This window comes from Idiotropiscis lumnitzeri, chromosome 13 (assembly GCF_059441095.1).
Source record: "Idiotropiscis lumnitzeri isolate Australia: NSW breed Sydney's pygmy pipehorse chromosome 13, RoL_Ilum_1.0, whole genome shotgun sequence".
Taxonomy (NCBI): domain Eukaryota; kingdom Metazoa; phylum Chordata; class Actinopteri; order Syngnathiformes; family Syngnathidae; genus Idiotropiscis; species Idiotropiscis lumnitzeri.
In genome coordinates this window covers 18,719,207-18,742,350 of record NC_142403.1, presented here as the reverse complement: position 1 = coordinate 18,742,350, position 23,144 = coordinate 18,719,207, and the positions used below count along the sequence as shown (strand labels likewise).

The following is a 23,144-nucleotide window of genomic DNA, read 5'->3' as shown; positions in this document are numbered from 1 at the left end:
CATTTGACACAATTTTCCGTCGAGTTATGCTCGATGGAATTAAAGAGCCGGGGTGCGTCCACTTCAAAGCTTCCGTTATGAAGCCCACCTATTTAGCGACGATGGCCTCATCCCATCTGAAACGTCCTGCTTGTGCAGATGCTCGCGATGGAGGGAAGCCACCAAGCCCGCCAAGCCTGCAGGTGTGCCGTCATGGACAAGCTCGCTCCGTCCCGACACGGTTCATGTCATTTGGAATTAACTCGCGGCTAATCAATAAAGTGTTCGAGATCAAACACAATGGCCACACGGGATGATCCAAGGCCAAACATATTGGATGTCGCCGATCGTTGGAGGGTGAGCACTTCCTGTCTATCAAAGTGCCATATGTGTATGTGTGTGTGTGTGTGTGGGGGTGTGTGTGCGTGTGCCATTTGTGAGGTGTCCGGACCACCACCCTTAGACTTAGACATGCCATCCCACGAATTGTGCTTGAATCTTGCCATGAAGCATTCACGGCTAATAAATCGTCAGTGCAGCTGTTGATTGTCAGAACGGCATCACAAGAAGTGACAGCAGCAAAAAAATTGCAGATGGCAACAATTCCGTGACAGTTTATTTGGGAAAAGGTAAAATGATTATACGGGTCGACAGCAAATTTGAACCTGAGATGGAGTTTTGTGTCCTGTCATGTATTTTTGATGCTGATTTTAAAAAAATAATGTCTGTACGTTTTTCTTTAGCGCATGAGTTTTTTGGGGGGATTCTTTTTCTTTTTTTTTTGTTATTACGAAAGCTTGCGCGATTTGGATTTTACCATACATTGCAATTTATAACAAATGTGTTTAAGACCATCCCACATTATAATTGTATTTTTTTTTTTGTTTTTTTACGTAACCCGAATGTCCGATTTCCTCATATCACTCAATCATAACAAATTGCTGAAAAGGGCGGTAAATATTATCGATATTACGACAAGCGTTTTAAAAGGTTACAAAAAAACGTAGACAATTTGCAATTTTGGCATTTTATCAAAAAAACATAAAGTCAATGCACAATTTGCTTTTGCAGGCCCCACAAAATTATGTGGCGGACCAGATCTGGCCCCCGGGCCTTGAGTTTGACACCAGTGAAAAATGCTGGCAGATTTGGAGTCAGCAAAAAAATGTATATACACATTTTGAATCGTTCACTTGCATCTATAGTTGAATTTTTTCAGTAAAAAGTTGTTGACCAAAGACGATGCCAAAGATCAGACGGCATATCAAAGTTATTATCAGTTGATTAGTTCAAAGTACATCGTCGTGAAACTTCCAAACATATTCACAGTACAAGATGCCCATTTTTTTGCAGTGATTCACTCCAGAATCAAGCGTATCGCCCGGACAGAACGTGAAACACGACGCAAGTGTCAAGAAAACTCAACAGGCGAAAAGCCATTGGGCTCCTGGAAAGTCGACCGCAGCAACGACCAGGATGGGTCTTGAGACTTCAAGGGCAGATTGGAGCGAAATGGGCAAAGAAGAGAGAGAGGGGGGGGGAGCAGCAGGATAGAAGTGCTGCTGGAGATTTTAAGCCTCAGAGACAAACACAGTGGATCACATGGAGACGGGCTGAGAGGATCAGTGCTCTCACTCTCAATAGGCTTAGTGGGAAAGAAATAAGACTTGGGCTTGCTATCTGATCAATCTGGGCTATAAAGTCCAAATCACAGCCATGCCACTCATATTAGGGAACTTTAATTATAAATCCATCCGCAATGTGATAGCTAGGCTGCTAGCAGAGCGACAGAAAGAGTGCAGTGACACCAGGGGAGCTTTGAGAAACATCAGAATTATCAGGGAATGTCGGAAGACTTTCGACCCAAATCACTTTAAGTCCACTTCAGACACAATGAAAAGAAAACTGTCAAATGTGTGAGATTGAGTCCACTCGCTTTGCACGGTCACACCGAATGTGAACCGAGCGTTTCTGGCGGCACGTTTCCATGTCGAGTTGATGCAGTTTGTGCATTCTAATTTTTGCTTCTTCGTCCGTTTCGTCCAAAATGTGAACTTTGGCGTTGAGAATGTCCACGTCGCGCAGCAGCCACACAAGCACAAACGTACACACACATTGTAGTCAAAACAAAAACAAAAAAAAAAACTAGGGAGGTATAAAAATACAGCCAGCTGCAATAACACTGATGAGCAGCAACAGCACGAAACACTTCTGTAACTAACTATATTCATATTTTTGGAACAGTAGTTGTGATTTTATTTATTAGATTTGATTATCATTTGAAATTCGCAATGATAAGTGCTACTTCCGGTTTAAGCTATGCACCTTTATTTTGAATGCAAACTTCCTGTTCCGGACAGTTCATACATCAGGTAACTTAACAGTCAAGTACGGCCAAGAGTTTTCGAATTGAGCCGCTGAAAACGAACATTTCTTTTACTACCCCCCCCCCCCCACGAAGATGCAAAAGGTGCGTAAATGATGCCTCTTAGTATGTTGTGTTAGTAAATATTGAGTGTTAAATGTGAAATATGTTAGCTAATTGTTTGCGTGTGTGTTTGAAATGTGTTTGAGCTCTCACTGTGATTAGGTTTGAAGGTTACACGGTTATGAATAAATGTTGCTCGAAAAATAAGCCACAAAATCATCAGTAAAGTCTCATCTTTGTTCGGTGGGCATGCTACAACAACTTCCTCACCAGATGAATGACAAAATACACTATTTCATGCTCCAAAAAAGATTCAAACTTCAACAACTAAAAATTGGAATGATCAAAACACTTTTTTTCCGCGTACAAAGCATAAAAAATAGCATTCAAGGACAGCACAAAACTGCTCAACAGCAAACCAACATTCAGCGCAAGATGGTGCGTTTTCCCACTCTCACACACACACACACACACACATACACACACACACACAAAATCAACTCCCTCGAAATGGCCAAAATACTCGGGTCAGACAAATTTTAATCAATCAGAGATAAAAAAAATTTTTTTTGTACGTGTGCTGATTCCAAATCTCCACTCATTTTTTTCTAGTAAGAAAAATGTCATAATAATTATAAAATATTCATTATCATAATTAAATTTAGTCATATTTTTTAATTTATGGTCAAGTTCAGAAACAGGTGGATTTTTTTGGTATAAATTTCAACATATGGTAAAGTCCTTATAGTGCAAGCTTCAAGTCAAATTAAAAAAAAAAAAGTAAATATCCCAGAAACTTGATGTGCTCAAAAACAGTCAAGACATTTTATTTATTAAATCAGCGTCAAAAATAAGTTTAGGGACGTATAACGCCAACTCAGATTCAAATTTGTGTGAAATATTAGGTTTTGTTCAACCCAAATTGGGAGATTTTGAGAAGTTTAACAATTGTCTGCGTTATTAGTGCCGGTAAACAAAAGACTGAGCGCTTGAATGATGGAACTTTCAATTTTAGGCCCTGCAAGCGTGATCAAACGCAAACAAGAAAATGTTTGCAGCTGATTTTCAAATGGATTTGTCACTGTCTAAACATGCTCAAACTTCAAATGCAGGACAGGCGCTGACCACCAGCAGGGAAAGCGTTCTGCTCAGTATTTATCGAGTGGTTTCCTCAGCAACAGGAGGTAAGACGACAAACACAAAACTGCTTTTCTGAATCTTTCAAAGTACACGTCACCGGAATGGCAATCGCGGAGAAAGGCCGTAGCGGGAGATTAAACACAACCCTCCTAACGCAAATATTTGACCTGTTCTTGCAAAGCACTCAGATTCTCACCTTGGGTTCAGGCAAAGGTCATGTTTTAAAATACTTCATTTGGTTGTGACATCAACATGCCTGTAAATTGATGGGTTCAAAGTTCGTCTCGGAATATTTCAGCTGGTATGCTCAGAGTCAAATTGTTGTGAATTTTAATAGAAGTGTGGAACCCCCCCGTAGTGCCAGTAAAAATATTGTGAATGAAGCGCACAAAGTGCAATTTGCGCGACGTTAATGTTGCCGCTTCAAATCGTGCGAGACACAAAAAATGCACATGGCTCAGCGCGCAAATTCCATCCCAGATGCTTCTCACTCACGCCATCGCGCTCGTCCGTCTCCGCTGACCACTCTGGGTTTTGTTTACAGGCCAATTTGAATGTGAATGAATCTCTGTCGGATGTTTCTGGAAAGCGCTCTAATCCACGCGGGCCGCTGTGAGGCCCTGGCCCTTTGTTTGGGATTACTGCAGATTAGCGGCGGCTAACAATGACGAGATGAGCAGCTCACCTCATCGGCGCTAATGAAGTGTGGCGAGTTATTTCGCCGTTAGCTAGCTGCCACCGAGCGGAGACCATACGCGCGGGTTTGACGGCCAACATTCAAACCGCACGATCACGATGTCGCCGTGTGATGAATTAGTGCATCGATGGCGCCGACATTTCCCATTGACTAGTTTGAGCACCTCACGCACACGTTTAAATTCCAATTTCAAATGTTCCTAAATTGAGAGAAAAAATAATAATAATTCAGTGAGGTGAACAAAACATGCCACGATTGAGCGTTTGCTCTCGTTTCTAAGCATACGGGGGGGAAACATATAAGCCACCGTCACTGGGGGGGTAACGAGGCTCGGAGGCAACAGGGTGACCGGAAAAGATTTTGGCTTGGCAAAACCACACTCGGAGAGCAGCCGTCCGCTCTGAGACTATGCTGGCTTCTCTTCTGACAAAGAGCTTGCCTGGCATTTTCCAGACAGGACGGAGGGAGTTTTATTTATTTATTATTATTTTTTTTTTTATGGAGGTGGAGGGGCCTGACCCACACACGGGCTTCATAGAAATCGGTTGTCTTTTTTTTGGGGGGGGGGGTAATGCTGCCAAGACATCACGACCGGTAATGTAGTTTGAAACTGTTAGCTTTTTCAGAAATTTTGGAAATGTACGGGTACATCAGATAAATTCGACCAAAAAAAACAAAAACAAATTCAGCTGGTGGAAACACACCAGGAGAATAACGCAGAGAACAGAAAACGCTCCCAAAAGGCAGAAGGAAGAAAAAGAAGAAAAATCTTTTGGGTCAGAAGGACAAGGAGTACCAATCCGCGTGAATGTAAAAAAAAAAAAAATTCAATTACTTCCGGCGAGAAATGAAAACATGGAACGTGACGTCGAGAAAATTCAACACTTGCTAACCATCATCGTGCGCAGTTAGAATAATCCGACTCTGAGTAGTCGGCACGGTTGTCTTTAACTAATCCCTTGATTGGATCAGCCACAGGTGCGCTGATGTGAAGCCCCGCCCACCAATCGAGCAGAGGCGAAAAACACGACAAAGGTTTTCCATTATCACGGTCAGAAATCGAGGTCATCTCTGCTCTTGTCGTCCTCAGTCAGAAGAAGGCAGAAAAAGCAGAATAAAACTTTCCTGCTGGATTTTGACATCATTTTTCAAAATGAATATTTTAAACGCGACTCCCCGAATGACTTCAAGACAACGTGTTTGTTTGCAAAAACAAACAAATGCAGCTGTGACGCGAAGGGCTTCCGTCACATTCCGACACACTCACATGAGATGTTGTGGGCCGTGCAAGAGTCACACACAAAGACAAATTAGTTGGTCGGACGCCGGCGGCGGCGGCGGGACACAAACAGCAGCAATAACGTGAGGACGCCGTAAATGTGGTGCGGTGTTTATCTTCGGGCTGAGAAAGCTCACACCTCGCTGATAATGTGTGTGTGTGTGTGTGTGTGTGTGTGCGTTTCACCACTCACTTAAACACTCTGACTTCAACCAACACACACATCCGTCTGCTGACTATTTAAACAGCACTTGTTGAATTTCACAACAAGCTCATAAACGTGCCGGTGTCCACGGGAACATAAATCTCGACTGTGTGCGTGTGTGCGTGTATGAAAGGTGGAGAAAGTTGACGACAAAGACCGAATGGGAGTGCAAATCATATGGTGGAGAAAGCAAAGATTGAAAAAAATGTTTGGAGAAATTTCACTTTTCTCATTAGCAAGTCCCTAAAATGTGTCGGATGAGAATGAATAAAAAGTAAAACTTTAATATTGTTTTGAATTTTTTCTTTAATAATTTTTTTAGAGCAAGCTCAGCTGTTTTTATTTATTTTTATTTATTAGTTTTGATTTTTTTTTAAATGCTTTGTTTTAGTTTCATTAATAATTTTAGTATTAGTTTTAGTTTTATATTTAAATATATGGCGTATTTGTCAAGAATAAGATAAAAAAAAAAAAAAAAAAGGTCCGCAAGCATCGGGTAATAAGGCAACGAAAACTATCATTCTGAAATGACTCTTAAACATAAACAGTGCCTTTTAACTCGGCAACAAATTTGCTCATTAAAACAGAACAAAAAAAAAAACCCAAGATGTATTTAGCGCATTTTCTGAACTAAAGAGCGCCCCCTACTGGTGAAAGAAAACCCCACAGAAAAGCCGCACCCTTGTATTAGCCGCACGTTTCAAAATCTCAGAAAAAAGTAGCGGCTTATCGTCCGGAAAATACCGCAAATGTTCTCCTGATCCAATCTTCAAAAGGAGCCAAATGTCTTCTTTGCGAAAACGAGATGACTTCAATGATGAGCCGTCCCAACACCAAATATTTCTTGGATCCTGAGCCCAAACAATGGCGGCATCTGCTGCCAGACCAATTGCGTAATTGAAAGCCCCCCCCTCTCTCATTTCAAGTGAGCCTTGCTCACCCGGCCGGTCGCTAATGTCAATGAAAAGCAACGGCACAAGGAGTTGCTAATGTGTGGCCAAGGACAAAGCCGGAGTCCCGATGTATTGTATGAGGCCCGTGACACATATCCCAACATCTCTCTTATACGTGCACGCATGCGTGCACACGCGCACACACACACACACACACCCCGTCACTCACTTTTTCTGTCTTCATTGACAGCCGCTGAAAATCAATAAAAATGATCTCGAAGTTCAGCCTCATTTGGCTGCATCATCTTTGGAAGTGGCTTCTCTGGAAGACGGCGGTCGGACTGTACAATGGTCCAGTCGAGCGCGTGTAATTTGCCATTGATTTACACCCCCACCCCACCCCACCCTCCACCTCCACTCTTGCCTCCTTAGGCCCTGAGTCACTACACACACACACACACACACACACACAAAAAAATTCTTAAGTTCATCACGTTGGACGTTAATGCACATTTCTATAAGCCCATTTTGTCTTGCCCTCCGGTGGTGTCACCCATTCTTTTCTTTTCTTTTCTTTTGGGGGGGGGGCTTTCTTTCTTTCTCGTCTTTAATCGTCTCCTTGCTTCATGCTCAGACCTTTTTTCTGTAAATCTCTTCACAGGTCACTGTTCTTTCACTATAATGGACGACTTCTGCAAATGTTGCAGCATTTTTTTTTTCTTCAACTTTTTTGCCCCCCCCAAAAAACATTAAAAAAAATATATATAATATATATATATATATATATATATATATATATATATAAAATTAATTATTTAACTCATTCGCTGCCAGCCGAGTAAACAAGAATGAATCTTTGACGTCTTCAGCCGTCAATGGCAGTCAACGAGTTAAAGGGGAAGTCAACTGCAAAATTTTCTTTCCAATATATTCTATCCAGGCCCACTAGTGGAAACTTGACATTCGTATTAATATTGTGTTTGTGGAATATGAGTCAAGAAGTAAAATCCGCCTGTTTTTTTTGCCAATTTTGTCACGTCTGTCGACTGAAAACGACATCGCAGGTTGTGCAGGGCTCAGCTCACGACCAATTACAACTCAGCTTCGGAAAACAGGTGAGCCGTGATTAGTTGTTACACTCTAAAAAAGTTGGACTTTTTCTTTCTCAAGTCAAAATAAGATATTTCAGCCATGAAAAAAAAAAAAGATTTTTGATCATCGACTCACTGCTCACAGCCCCCAACTGACATATTTTTGTCCTAATTGGAGATTGATATGGCATATTTATTGATTTGTCTTTTTTTTCTGGATCGTTGGCGATAATAACGGAAGAAAGTCTTTGGAATATCGGAGCTCGTATTTCCAATTGCGGGTGGAATTGCAATTTTCTTTTCAAATAAGAAGTTGCCCAGTTGAAAAGCAGCCGTGGCTGACCAATTGTGGATCCCGTGGGAGCAGTTTTCCGTTTTTATTTTTTATTTTTTGGAAGCATCAAAATAAGAAATAAGAAGAAGCTTAGAGGTGACCTTTTTGACCTTAAATTTGTTCTCAGTTTCTCCAAACGGTCTCCGCTCTCGTGACATTTACCATCCCGAGAACAGTTTGGACGTCCGGGGATACGATTTCACTCCACTGTGATGGCGGTTTGATTGTAAAACGAGCATGACAAACATTTGAAAACATATTGACCCGGAATGTGAGGACCACACACACACACACGCGCACGTGCGCACGCACGCACACACACGGACAGCTGTCAGTCAGTCTTTTGAGGGTGCCGTGTTGTTGCTTAAGTCTGACACCGCGCCTCAGCCACTCTAAGCCTATTACTGTATTCATTCACCGCTGTTCACAACACACACACACACACACACACAAAAACAGCGGCGCTATCACCGAGACCTTTTCAGTAAGCCGAGCGTATCCGGCAACCGTATCGCACATCATTCTCCCAACAAACATACTCCAACCGTACGTCGCACATAATATGGGCATCTTCTTTTTTTCCTGAGAGGTGGCGTGTTTCTGTTTGTTGAGGGTATCGCTTACAGCCAAGGTGCTTGAAGAAAGACACGTCTCCCATGGCGTTGCATGTGCGTGCACGTGTGCGCGCGCACGTGTGTTTTCAGAGTGGGGCTTTGCTGTTCCCGCCACCGTTATCAGTTCTATTCCAATGTATTTCTTATCGAGGTGGCGGTGTGAAGGGAGGGGGGGGGGCGACCGACAATACAAGCTTATCAAACGTCCTCAGCCTTGATTCCACCTGTCACTCAAGACCCACATCGCGCACACACACACACACACACAAAGAGTGGGCCTTTTTGATTGATAGCTGGCTTTGCCAACAAATAAAACGTCGGCCTTTTTTTTTTTTTTTTCTTCTTACAAACACGATGCACTGGTATAACCTGCGTATGGACGAGTGTGTGTGTGTGTCTGAACCGAACCAGAACATTCCAAAGTAACAAAGGTGGGATTAGGGACGCATTAGTTGGCCTTGCGGCGAGATTCCTGTCAATAACGGCGGCCCGGAATAAACCGCGAAGCTTCGATAAGAAGACAAAAGACAAGTGAGATAGCAGCAAGAGGAGAGTGACAGAAGGGGGGGGGGGGGGGGCGATGGATCAATAGCGAGAGGGAGATGGATGGATGGACGGATGGTGTGGAGGGAGGAGAAGCCGGATCGATATGAAGTGAGGAGAGAAAGTTTTCACAAAGGATGGAGCAGGGAATGTTGAGTGTTGGACTTTGAAAATGAATTTCTCTTCATTTTCGAGAATTTTCCAAAGGCAAATTCGCAGCAACTACCATATTCTCGCAACCGGACCCCAATTTGAAATGTCTTTTTTAAATTTCATTTCAATGCGATGGACAACATAAGATGCAGCAAAGGTTCCGATAAAGTTGACAATGCTAACTTTTGATGGAAGATCTCAGATGGGTTTTGGTTTTCATATGAACAAGTGGTTAGCTTCCATAGCAACAGTAGGCGGCATGCTTTACGCTCGTCGACCTGCCGCACGGCACAAATCCGTTTCGTCCTCCGCCATGTCAAGGACTATCAGCGCGCAATTAAACGGAAGGAGAGGAGCCGCTTCAAGTTGACCGTGTTCACGCCCACAACGCCGCAAACGGCCTTTTTGAAATGTGCCTCGCTGTGCCTGCTGGCACAATTTCTGTAGAAATGCCAAAAGTTAGTCTAGCCCACCCTTGCGCAGATTTGGACCACGCCTTGTGCCACATTTGCGCTGGGCATAAAATAAAATAAAAAAAATATATATATATATATTTGTGGATATTCAGTGAGATCAAGATAATTTGGCAGGGCCTCATGACAAATGAAAAGACATTTTTTCATTTATTTGATTTCTTTCACTAAAAAGATGCGAGAGACATGGTGGCAAACATGAGGTCAGGGGGCCAAATCTGGGCCAAACTAGAGTTGATGTGGCCCGCCAAAGCAAATATGGTATTTTTTGTTTTTTGTAAAGTGGATTTGCTCCTTTCATTTTGACAGCAAACATTTTTTGACCCAAAGACTAACAAAACAAGCGTTTTCTTTTTCGACACAAACTGAACAATAGTTTGATACTTATTTGGTTTCGCTTCTGATTTCAAATTCATCTACAAAAAAAATAATAATTTAACACCCAGATAGAGTTAATTCTATATTTTGTAATGATCGGATGAGGTGATTATAACTCTCCATATTTCACGACTATGATACGACCTGCGACAAAAATGACTTTGACCGAAGGTGGCGGGCGGCAAAGAGCAGCAAGCCGAAAAATACAGCCAGCGCTTCAGCGGCTATTGTTAATTAATTTTCTTCCTTCTGGCTCGGTACATGCCTCGGAGCTATAGGAAATGATATAGACGGAGAGACATGAATACAGGGCTGGAGAGAGAAAGAGCGCGAGGGAGGGCGGACGAGCATCCTGTTACTGTCAGCGAGGCGCCGAGCAGCTAGCTGTCACACAAAGACACAATGAGGCCCTGCAACAAACAGCCACTTAAAAAAAAAACAGCCTGGCAACAGAGAGCAAATTCAATTAGAGAAGTAATTAGTAGATACAGGGCCAGGCAAGCGGGCTGTGGCGACGCCACAAAACACCATTTAATAGGTGCGAAGAAGAGGAGGACGCTGTCATAATTAAGAGGCAATCGCCTCCGCCAATGAATGCCGAAAAATACGCAGCCTCCCCGATGCTAAACTATTAATTCAGCGATCACAAAATGTTTCAGAAGATGATTAATACAACGTTGGTTTTTAAAAGACTCATTTCTGAAAAGATAGCAAGACAATTGCGCAGAATACATTCTGCCTGGCATTTATATTGCTAATTAATTTTCTCCGATAATTTATGGAAGGATGGACCCCCCCCCGCCCCCCAAACCCCCGTCCTGGTTCTCTCTCCCATGCATGAGTGAGTGTTTATTGCTCTTGAGGCAGCGCTCACTCAAATACAACGCGGCGAGCTCGCAACGCCTCCTCGGCGCCCAAAAAGGAACAAGGAAAAACACAAAAACAAATAAAAATAATACAGCTTCTCGCCTTTCCGCCTCAGCAGCCCTGCACGCTCACGTCATTTATTTCCCTTTCCGCTTCACAGTCTGACAGAAAAAAAAAAAATAAAGAAAGCAATTACATTCGACGATAAGAATGTGAAATAAATCAGTCGGTTATTGATTGACTTGTCTCTCTCTTGGGTTGAGGATGGAGCGCGGCGGCGGCGGCGGCGATCACGTCACACCTGCAGCTTCTCTGCCCCCCCCAAAAAAACAAAAAAAACAAAACGAAATTGCTTGCTCCCTCAAGTTGAGACAACACAAATGCAGAAGACGAGAATCCTTTTGAAGAATTCTTCCGGAAGATAACATGATTGTTTGTCACTGAGCCTGATGTTGCCGTCACCTCGTCGGTGTTAACGTCGTGATCCTGTCACAAAGTCGTTCGTCGGAACAAGAGCGCCAAAGAGCTTCCCGTGAGTCTCTCGTTCAATCATTCGGGCAAGCGCGCAGTCAAGAGATCGCCGTCCTCATTTCATGAATTTCATATTTGGGAGGCTCTCGAGGAAAACCTGACGGATGATCATCGGGTGAGATTTATCACGTTATTCATTTATTTTTATTTTATGTCAAATTGTACGCCAATTCTCAGGTTTTTTTGGGGGGGTTTTGGTTTTGTTGGCGTTCATGACCCTCCGTGTGTCTTCATGAACAACGGACGCCCGTCTCAGAGGCTCAGCTGAAGTCACGTGAAGATGCATGAGGACCGATGTCAGTTAAAGAAAAAAAAAAAATCGTAATTCCCAGACTATAAGCCGCAACATTTTCCTCGATTTTGAACCATGCAGCTAATACAACGGTGCGGCTTTTCTGTGGATTTTTCTTGCACCACTAGGGGCGCTCTAGAGTTAAAAAAATACGCTAAATTAATCTCAATTTTTTTTCTCTTCGGTCTGTTCTGTTTTAATGAGCAGAATTGTTCTGGACATGCAGTGAACAACTCTTTTTTTTTTTTTTCAACATAAAAAATGCGGCTTATATGCGGGCGCGCCTTACAGTCCAGCAAATATGGCCTATTGATTTCTGCAAACTGACTGATTTTTAAAATTTAAGAGACCCTACATCTAATCGAAAAATTTCCAAGTGTGTGCTTATTGTTGTAGTGTCTTCAATTTGGGCTTGATTATTAGCCCATTATTATAATTATTATTATTATTATTATGCTTTCTCAAAACACAAAGAGCATGGATGATTTTGAAAATAGCAGCTGGTAACGGCTTATTACGATTCCTCAGGTCTGACTTTCAAAATGTGCCAAAACTTTTCTCGCATCTTATTTTATCTCCTGCTCGGAAATGAAATGCAAGACCCAATCCGAGTGGGGCCATGAAGTGCAGACAAAAAAAAAAAAAAAATGAATTTCCACATCCACATCTTTTTAAATACAGATTTAGTTTCTCAGGCTTGCTTAAAAAAAAAAATGAGTGGGAGATCTCCATATGCGGAATTTACATATTCATCTGTGACAGTCGGGGTTATTTGGTCCCCCATTTGCGAAAAATATCCACTTAACCATATCATCGTGACTGATCGGGACTCATAAGCCAAAGCAATAGGCTGAGAGAGGAGGATAACACTAATATGGCCTCCGATTTCTAAGCAGGACTAGTTAATGCCATTCACCGAGGAAGGTAGCCGATCGACTGGCGAGCCGAGAGAACGGAACCAAAGAGACGGACATTAAGTGGCCTTCGGAAGTCTGCGGCCGCCGCTTTAAGAGCCAATTACCAGTCTAATGGAGTTAATGCCCGAGATGAGATGAGAGCAAAGGCATGACAGTGAGGACGACAACGATTCAGAGTTGCTAATCGGATGGCAAAAAAAAATCATCACCAAGCATCAAACATCCTGCAAGGCGTCCGCCGCAAAGAGACGTAGGCGGCAAGGAAACATGGCGCCGAGATCTCGCTCTCGTCATCCGCCCGTGTTCCGATGCAGATTACAACCGTGATCCGCCGGGCTTATAAACCATTTAGCCAATTAGCAACGTTATCTAAAAACGCTTTAATTTGCCATTCAGAGCGGCGACGGCGGCCCGGCGAGCTGTCAATGAGGGTGATTAGAGCCCAGATTGCCGCTTCGGAGGGCCCGAACATCTGCTGCCGGAGTGACTTGGAGATGTCAGCGCAGGAAAAGAGCTCCTCTTCAGAGTTTCGGGGGGGGGCATCTGATTAGCAAAAAAAAGGATGAAGAGGATGAGAAGCGAGTGGGGAGAAGAAGTGGAAAAGGACCTGCGTTGGTGGCTTGCCAGCGCGTGCGGCGACCAGGAAGGCCCATCTGGGTGCCCTCGCACTCGAGGCATGGCAGATGTCGAAGCAGATTGATTTTCATTCAGCTGTCATGATACCCGTGCGGCGGGAAAAAAAAAACAAAACACAGACAGACAGAAAATGAGGGTGTTTGAAAGCTCCGTCAAGTAGCCGGGCTGCTGTTGGCTGTCACTTTGCCAAGCTTTTTCTCTCCTTCCTGTCATTTCCTCATTCTCCAGCCCTCCCTCTCGCTCGCTCTTCCTCCGCCCGGCTCCCTCGACGAGTGCGAGCGACATCGAAACGCCACATCTGGTGCTCAAATTAAATCATTTACAGTCCATAGAGCGACGAGACGTTTAGTGGCAATACAGCCGGTGGGGAATCAGAGCGCTTTCTCTTATGCCACATCTGATTAGGAGTCAATACAGACTCGGTTTTTTTTGCTGTAAATGAGAGGATTGAAAATGGAATGGAGTGAGCTGATCGGCCTTTGACTCGTTTTTTGGACCCGGAAGTGAGGGCACCTGAAAGGTATTTGATGATCAAGAGGACACTTAGAAGACGGCAGTTGCACGTCAAAAAAAGAATGAACAATATCACAAAAAGGAGACACCATTTTTGTTGACAATACTGTGTTCAGCTTTACTCTTGATTTCATCTCGACTCGGACCTGATTTGAACTTGATATTCCGCGTCAACTTCAGAATGATCTCAGCTAAAATTGGGCTACTCAAGCTAACGAAATGATTGAATCGACTAAGCGTGGACTTCATATTTTAGTTTTGCTGAAAGGCCCTTTTTTGTCCCCAATAAACTTGCTAAGAGCCCAAATTTGCGACTACGTTTGTACATCAAAGCGCAAAATTCTCCAAGAATGACGTCACTTCAGTCGGGATGACGGAGGAAGAACTTCAAAAGGCTAAAACTGTATCAGAATCGAGCCAATCGCAATTGACGTGTTCAAGAACAAGAACAACGCAAATGGTTGCATGTTTCCATTAGGAGCTTGTTTTAACATTTTCAAGATAACAGAAAGCCGATATTTACGACACTCGAGCCGTCAATAGAACGCATTCCCATGAAATGCTCAAAATACACTTTTGCACAACAACACGGTCCTCGCCTTCCATTTCACCAGTGGCGGGCGGTCAAGACCTTCATGGTCTTCTCTGCTGGCCTAACAGAATCAAGAAATCATGATCATATTCTTCACAATGATGTCAGATTATATCCTTAGTGTTGATTTTTAAGTGAGAGTTTTTATCCAATCAGAATTCAGCTCGCTCGTGTTGCCAGGCAGATTTCACAAAACCAGTAGCACGCACTATTCGTCCGAGGCCTTCAGATAAAATTGCGCGGGCATATGTTTTGTCTGTTTACGGTTGATCGACAGTTACGATAGCCAATCAGATCACGAGTTGATGACGGTGAGGCCTTACGGCGAAGGTGATGAACGCGTCTTGTGATTGGTTACTCTCTCGTGAGGGGGCAGCGCTGAGGAATCAACACACAAAGTCGTCACTGGCGACCATTCGAAATCTAAAAAATATTCTTGCTTTTTTAAACCACAAAGGCCGAAGGAGGGAAAAGTGTGGATTTAATTGCAGATACGCTTTCGAGGCCATTTTCAAGAGAAGCGAGGTCGTCCGACACGCGCTCCGTACTGTGTAAGTGTGTTTCTGTACATTATTTGTCCAGCCGTGGTGTCATAAAAAAATGCTAATATGAGGAGGATTTTTTCCAAGTCGGACTAAGTAGGACCTCACTGAAGGCCGACGTATGAAATGCACGGGCCGCCACTGCATTTCACCGAACAGTTATGACTTCTGTTAATCAGCTAATACTGAGCAAGAAAGAACATAAAACATTCCATTCTCTTCGAATGAAATGATTCATTCGTGTGCTGCCCAATTCCAGCACATTCCATGTTTTGATTTGTTTTGCTCCCCCAAGAATGTGTCATTTAAGCGATATTGACGACATGTGATAGAAAGCGGTTATCCGGTGAGCCGGCCTGGGAATGGACTGAACTCTTGTGAAATTCCTCCAAAATATGAGCGTCTTGGTCATCCATCATGAGAACAAGACAGCGCAGGCCTTTGTCCGCCCCGTTCTGGTCGGCACCGGACGGGTCTGCGCGCCTACTGGAGGGACTGTCGTGTGTGTTTTTGAGAGAGGAAAAGGACAACAACTGAAAGTGTCAAACAGTGCATGTGTGTGTGTGTGTGTGTGTGTGTGTGTGTCGGGAGGCGGTTGACCCGGTGTCAATTAGGGAGCCCATATCGTTCCATTCCCTCGGGCGAGCTAGACTGAAACATGAAATCATTTCATTCGTTTCAACTGATCTCGCTGTTTCTGCGCCCATCGCGATTCGGAAAGGCTGCGGCTGCTTTGCAGATTTTTTTTTAGGGAATTTTTTTTTAAATGGGTTTGAGTCACTAGCCCAAAAAACATCAACAAGATGTATTTTGTCAAGTTATTATAGCCAACAGTCTCAAAACTTTGCTCAAAAACTGTTTTGCATTTTATTTTGGTTTCAACTCGTCCTCCATCAAGCAATTCCAGTGGCTCCAAAATACTGCCGCTCGCCTCTTGACTGGTACTCGTAAGAGGGAGCATATAACTCTTACTCTGGCGTCTCTTCACTGGCTCCCGGCACGTTTGTGACTTCTTTTGAATATTCTATTATTTGGATTCAAATCTTTTAAATGTCTCGCCCCATCTTTGCTCTCGCAGTCGCTTCACCCGGGTCGGACGACGTACGGCGGAGTAAGCGAAGGTGATCGAGGCTTTTTCCTTTGCTGGTCCCGCTCTTTGGAATGATCATCGGCTAAAAGTTTGGCAAGAGCCCTCTGATCCTTTTCTTTAAAACTCATTTTTATTTTTTTGGCTTTTGACTCAACGTAATTTGTTTTATAGTTTCTAACGGGCCACTCTGAACATTTGACTTTCGGCCCGTTTCTGTTTCATGCCGTTCGTCTACAGGCAAGCGATTCCATTCTCAACTAAAACAAAGTGACGCTATTTTCTCGTCGCCCTTTCCTCACCCCAAACGTCGGGATTTCCGTCTTTGGGCGCGTCGCGGTTTCCGACCACCAAAGTTTGTTTCTGTTTTTTGTTTTGTTTTTGTTTTTTTTTTTGCATGATCTCACCCATTTGAAAAGTTGTCGCCGCATTGCTCGCCCTGATATTGTTGCAAATTCTCCAACTGATTTAGTCCTAAATCCTGTGGTTCTGATTGCTGTTTGCTGGTGGCATACTGCAAATCAGCTTTTCCATAAAATCCTCTCCGACAAAATGTGACAAACTATTGTTGTGCTTTGTCTCCATATCACTCTAATCCTCTTTCGGATTCTCTTCCTCTCTGCATCCCGCCATCATCCTCCCCAATTGCAAGAAAATGCCTCAGTACTGACCGCTGCGAGCGCACACACACACACACACACACACACAGCTATGGGGGGGCCAAACTGGGGGGTCACGCCTTGCTTACGTGTCTGAGTCCACGCGTAACGGCAAGTTGGCTCGGATCATGTTGGATTTTGCCACTCGGGAATGGCGAACGCGTCAAAGGGCTTCGGTCGGACCCGATGCATTTGGCCAACGTGCACCACGTGCGCGCGTGGTGCACGTTGGCGCATTCTCAGGTTGCCGTTTGGCTGCCGTCGTAGGTATACGCCGGCGGATCCGTTTAAGCCCAACGCAGCTATTGTTGTGCAAAAAAGCCCCGTCCTCTCGCTCGCGGCTTTTAGAACGGCTTTGTTTGATAACGCAAAGAGCCGCGCTTCCGCTAATATGCAAATACGCCGAGGTCTAATACGCGGAAGAACAACCGTCGCTCGTTCAGCCAAGTGAAAAACATTCGAACGGGTCGTAAACTGGAAATGTTTGCGCGAGTTGTGTTGCGAGCACGTCATAAATTGAGACACAAAGGCAACATTTTAAGGGTGCGAATATTTCGCTTTGGCTGTGGGTTGAACTAGCGATGGGAAAATGAAGCTTCAAATATCCTTCATGAACCACTTGTTGTATTTTGGAGTCCTCTAGATGGCGCTGTTGGTTTAAATAAAGGCTTTTAAAAAAATGGCACGTCAGCCCAACGTTGAACAGAGATCGCCATCTAGAGGAGTCCAAAAATACGACAACTGGTTCATGAAGCAGATTTGAAGCTTCATTTTCCCGTCACTTGGCCCAACCTTTTTTTTTTCTTTTTTTTTCCATCAAAGGGATGTTCAGAAAAAAGAAATGAGAGGAGAAGAAGAAAAATTGCGACTTTGACGTGAGCTGACTGACTTTTTGAAGCATTGACTTTCGGGACGTTTTTTGGTGCCCTGCTAGCCTCAAAAGAAACGATACAATAAAATTGTCGCCGGTTGCATTTCTATTTTATTGATTTTGTTCTCCAAAATTAATATTCTGATGTCGTTTTAATATTGTGATGTTCCATTCGTGTTGGATTATACTTTTTACATCCACTTTCTTTGCCAACTCTGGCACATTAACACTAACAAATTCCATGGAGCAGAAACCGCAAATGTGAAATGACCTGAAATTTTATATAAAAAAAAAAAGAAAAGAAATCTCACTGAGGCGTTCATGTCCTCCCTGCAAAGTTTTCCTCATCTTAAGTACGTGTCCCTCAGCGATATCGCCCTCTCCGTTTCTCCATCTTAATGCTTTTGACGAAACAGGCGTCAAAGGAAGGGCACGAGATGGAAGACGTGCTTTATTTTGGCCAAAGCAGGCATCACCTAATGGATGCGGATTAAGGCCCGAGTCGCTTCCATCCGTCCGCCCGAGTCTGTCTCTCCGCTCGCTGCATTAAGGCGATGTCCGGCTTCTTTTCAGAGCCAGCCACTCTGAACGGTCACAGAGCTTTTGTCCCCACCCAACATATTATTCTCTCCATCGCACCACCACAACCGCAACCCCCCCCCCTCCCCCCTCCCCCCCGCGGCTTCTCAGCTCACTGATGAGCATCTGCAATGGCCCGGAGGCCATACGCTAACAAAGTGTGTGAAATGGACGAATAGAGTGTGAGCAGAAGCAACTTGAGGGTGAGGGAGGGAAGGGACAAAAGCTAAAGAAGGACAGAAGGATGCTGAAGTAGTTCCAAGACACACAAGAGGAGATGAGCAGGGCGCGGAAAGGAGGACGAGTCTTTAGGAGGAAGCCAGGCGGCACTAAGCGTCTCTATTGCTGCCCGGTCAGGCCTGCCGTCCCCGAGGCCGCCCACTAAAACCAGCACTCCCCTCCCCTCGCCTCCTGACTCCTGACTGACTTTCCTCAGCCGGAAATCGACAGTGGGATTGCTTAACTTGTCGGGACTTTTCAGCGGTGGTGGGCGGTCAAGGCCTGCGAGGCCTTCTCTGCTGGCCTAACATCATCAAGAAATCATGATCATATTCTTCACATTGATGTCATATTATAGCCTAGTGTTGATTTTTAAGGTTAGATTTTTTAACCAATCAGAATTCAGCTCGCTTGTGTTGCCGGGCAGATTTCATAATTCCAGTTGCATGCATATTTCGTCCGAGGCCTTCAGATATAATCGCGCAGGCGTCCGTTCTGTGTCTCAAGGGGGCTTTTACACTTGATAGACAATTGCGATAGCCAATCAGATCACGAGTTGACTCCAGTAAGGCCTTCTCGCTGGCCTTACGTTGAAGGTGATGAACGTGGCTTGTGATTGGATATTCACTCGTGAGGAGGCAGCGCTATGCGGAATCAACACACCCGGAAGTCGTCATTGGCGACCGTTCGAAAATCTGAAATATATTCTTGACTTTTAAACCACAATGACCGAACGAGGGAAACGTGTGGATTTAATTGCAGATACGCTTGCGAGGCCATTTTCAAGAGAAGCGAGGTCGTCCGACACTCGCTCAATAGTGCTTACGTGTCTTTCTGCCGGACTTTAGATGTGAATAAAAATGCCAGGATACAACTTGAAGGGCAAAAAAAAATCCAAACACATCAATCCAAACGGCGTCACCACACGGCTGTCGCGGTTTATGGCCGTGACAAGAGCGTGAACACTGAGAACAGGCCACGCACACGCAAACACGCGCAGCTAGTGGCCTTCGGGCTAATTGCTAGATTGAGGCAGATTTTCCTGTTCACTTCAGGGCTGTAATTGTGAGCGGAGAGGAATGACAGGGCTTCAAGCTGAGAGGACAAATCACCAGGGGCCACCGATTATGATGCCTGTGGGGGTGTGTTCGTGCGTGTGCGCGCGTCCGTGGGGGTGTGTGTGTGTGTGTGTGTAGAGAGGGTGAAGGGTTAAGTCAAACATCACTCAATTCCAGGTTTCTGTGGCACTGACCTCAAACAGCCACACATTAATTCCTTCCCTCTCACTCTCGCTCACACACACGCACGCACACGCACACGCACACACGTGCGATGCTTTACTGTCGAACAACTTGAACAAAATTAAGTACACATTAAAATACAGTCCCGGTTTGTAATCTATTCACGTATTTATCATATGGAGGTCGAAGGTGACGCACATTTGCGCTTATATTGTAATATTATTATATCCCGTGAGCAGGTGTGCGCTATGAATATGCAAATTAGCATCCTCGTGCAAAGGTGAGTTAGGTAGAAATATTATTTGCACTTTACGTATTTTCCATATTCTAAGACGTTTCAGATTTTGAACCACGCGGCTAAAACAATAATTTTCTGTGGATTTTTTTTCACCAGTAGGGGCGCTCTAGAGTTCAGAAAATCTTGATTTATTTATTTATTTTTTTAATGAGCAAAGTTGTTGCCGTGTTAAAAGGCACTCTTTTAACAATCTGTTCTTGTGCCTTTACGTGCATTCACAGTACAAAATCGTTCAACATATTAAACGGCGGTTTATAACCTGGTGTGGCTAGTATATCTTTTTTTTTTTTTTTTTAAACACGACTCTGCGTCGACTACACTGTACTTCATCGACGTGACGCTAAAGCCGGATTAACATCATCTCGACTGCCTCATCATCGCACTTTTCCTTTTTATCCTGCCGCAGAAGTCTCGTTCGACGACCGCTTGGATTCACGCCAATGCATGTTGCACACTTTCACCGCCAAAAAAGCCCGTATGGAAACACGCAAACGACAACATCAGGTGTCACCACGCCGAAACCGTTCAATGCATCAACAAGAGACAAACGTGCACGTTTCAACCGTCTGCGGTTCGCCAGAGGAACTCGAGTGCCGCCTTTTGTCATCTTACCTTTCAGTGATGTCACGGTGCTTCGTCTGACAAGGCCTGCAATCCTGTTCTCTGATTGGACCTCAGCTGCTTCCCCACGAGCGTCCGGCGCTCTCATTGAGGAATACCGAACTGACTTTCTGGCTTTCATGTCCAACAATTCCTCGCACGTATTTTGCGGTCAATTCCTTCCTTTGCCGTCACGGCGTCTGGTCCTCCCAATGAGCTCCAACTCAGCCTCAAAGCACCTCCGGCGGGCCTTTTCCGAGCGCCTCCCTGCCTCTCCTCCAGCCCGCCTTGCCGGCCTCCCTCCGCCGCAGCTTTCTGCTCGGCGTTCAAGGGGAGAGCCAGCTAGGAATGCTGTGGCTCTAGACGTTTTGTCCAAGCCCTAGGTCTCTTTCACTGAGGCAAGATTAGTTCATACAAAAACTCAACAATACACCACTGAAAGCCATTGTTGATATTCAACATTTTTCACATAGCGGAGCAGAATAGACAATGTGGCAGCCGGGAAAGCACGAAGTGGACTTGGGTGCCTGATGGCTGATGCTATCAAGAGCTCAGTGAGGGCCTTAATCCTTTTGTCCACACACACACACACACACAAATAGACACACTTTCAGCATCTTGGAGACGGCAAAATCAATAATGCCTGTCTGCGTTTGGATCAGTGGGTGGGTGAGTGTGATAGGGAGAAGAAAGAGAATTCTCTTTGTGCTGTGTGTGTGTGTGTGTGTTTGTGTTTAGATGTGTGTCGTATTGCATTGTACATGCACGAGAGCTTTGTGTGAAAAGATTAAGGTCACCCCATCCGCCGATGAATAAAGTGCGACAAAAATATAACCTTAGACTTTTTAAAAAAAAAATATCTTTCTATTCATCTTCAATATCCTGACATATCGTAAAATTAAAAAAAAAACATATTGTAAAATTATTTGTCCTTTTTTTTTCTTGTTGACTGTTACTTCCTGCATAGTTCCCCCCCCAAAACTTCATTTAACTCCTTCACTGCCAGCCTCGGTAAAATGAATCGACTTTCGACGTCTCTAGCCGTCAATGGCAGTGAATGAGTCAATGACGATATCCTTTCAATCTGGGGTGCCAAACTCATTTTTGTCAAAGGCCACGCAGTAGTCGTGGTTTCCCTCAGAGCGTCGTTCCGTGATTGCTTTAAATTATCGCATATTCACGACAAATAGATGGATCACTACTTTGGGAATCAGAATCCAGGAAATTGTATAATTTGAAAAAAGTGTGACAACAACATCTTGCAATATCGCATATCTCAGAATTGTTAAAAGTGACGACAACTTGCAAGAAAGTCAATACACATGATTTGCCTTCGTGGACCACGTCAAAAGATGCGATGTCGAAAATGCTTTCCAAATATTTATCAGGACACGTTCGAGTGTGATGTGGAATTAACGTTGCATTATATCAGTGCTTCTTAAATAGCGATGCAGGCCCCCCTGGGGGTGCATGTGCGAAAATGCCCCCCCCCCTCATACTACAATCAAGTGTAATTGCACCTCCACTCCACTAGTTGGCAGTGGCGCTCTCCATGCCAGTTGTGCGCAGCGAGTATTAACTCGACAGTCTCGGGTTTGTTTTGCAACGAAAATGCTATTATTTATAGTTGCGGTGGAGAGCGGGTGGTGGTGGGGGTGGGGGGTGCAAATTGTTTTCTTCTTGCTGGGGGGGGGTAACAGAAAAGAATTCAAAAGCACTGCATTATATGATTATTAATTGGCAGAAATACATTAAGAATGGTTTGTAAGGGGAAAAAAAAGTGATCAAGTATTCCAAGCCGATTTTACTCACCCCCCCCCCAAAAAAAACAACCCATCACGACGTCAGCCTACCTGAGTAGATTGTTACGTAGCGTTCCTAAATCATGTCCTGCCGACAGAAACATTTCATTTCAAATGTTTGGCAACACGAGGATCCATAGAGTCAGAGTGAGACGTGTTAATTGTGTGCTAATGATATGTAATGAATGTCATCATGCCCCGAAGCTTCGGCTAACGAGCTAAATCAACTGGCACTAATGGTCCTGTTAGCTTATCTAAGCATGTAGCATTAGCGCCTGACATGACGCGCTCAATTTGTGCAGACTGAGGCCGCCATGTCGTGCGCCACAACTTCACTCAAGGCTGCGGCGGATATCAAACGCCCGTTTTTTTTTTTTTTTCTTCATTTCAATATATTCCCCCAAAAACAGTAACATGACGGATGCGGAAGAATTGGTGAATTTAAAATCAAACATTTTCAATTTCCGAAGATATTGCGCAATCTTGATTTTTTTTTTTCTGCCCTGACTGGGGGGGGGGGGGGCTCCAGATCCCAAAAGATCCAAGTGCCAGACTTTGCCGGTATCTCCAATCCTGTGAGGTTGCAGAGAAGAGGAAGAAGAGGAGAACCAAGGGAGGGGATAATTCCTCTCTCTGTTTTTTTTTTCGCTTCCAAAAGAGCAATTGACAGCTGATTGATGGCTATCTCCGC

General features: G+C 44.2%; 1 protein-coding gene across 6 annotated transcripts in view; it reads right to left on the bottom strand.

The window, feature by feature from the left end:
- Positions 1-23,144, bottom strand: part of LOC148324903 (uncharacterized) — a 94,243-nt gene that overhangs the window by 32,893 nt on the left and 38,206 nt on the right. For 3 of the 6 annotated variants that reach the window (XM_088313780.1, XM_088313783.1, XM_088313782.1), the window contains exon 1: positions 20,664-21,105. The exons of the other annotated variants lie outside the window; for them this stretch is intronic. The gene's annotated coding sequence lies outside the window, so the exon portion shown is untranslated. Of the gene's footprint in view, positions 1-20,663; positions 21,106-23,144 lie in introns of those variants that run through there. 6 annotated transcript variants of the gene reach the window in all.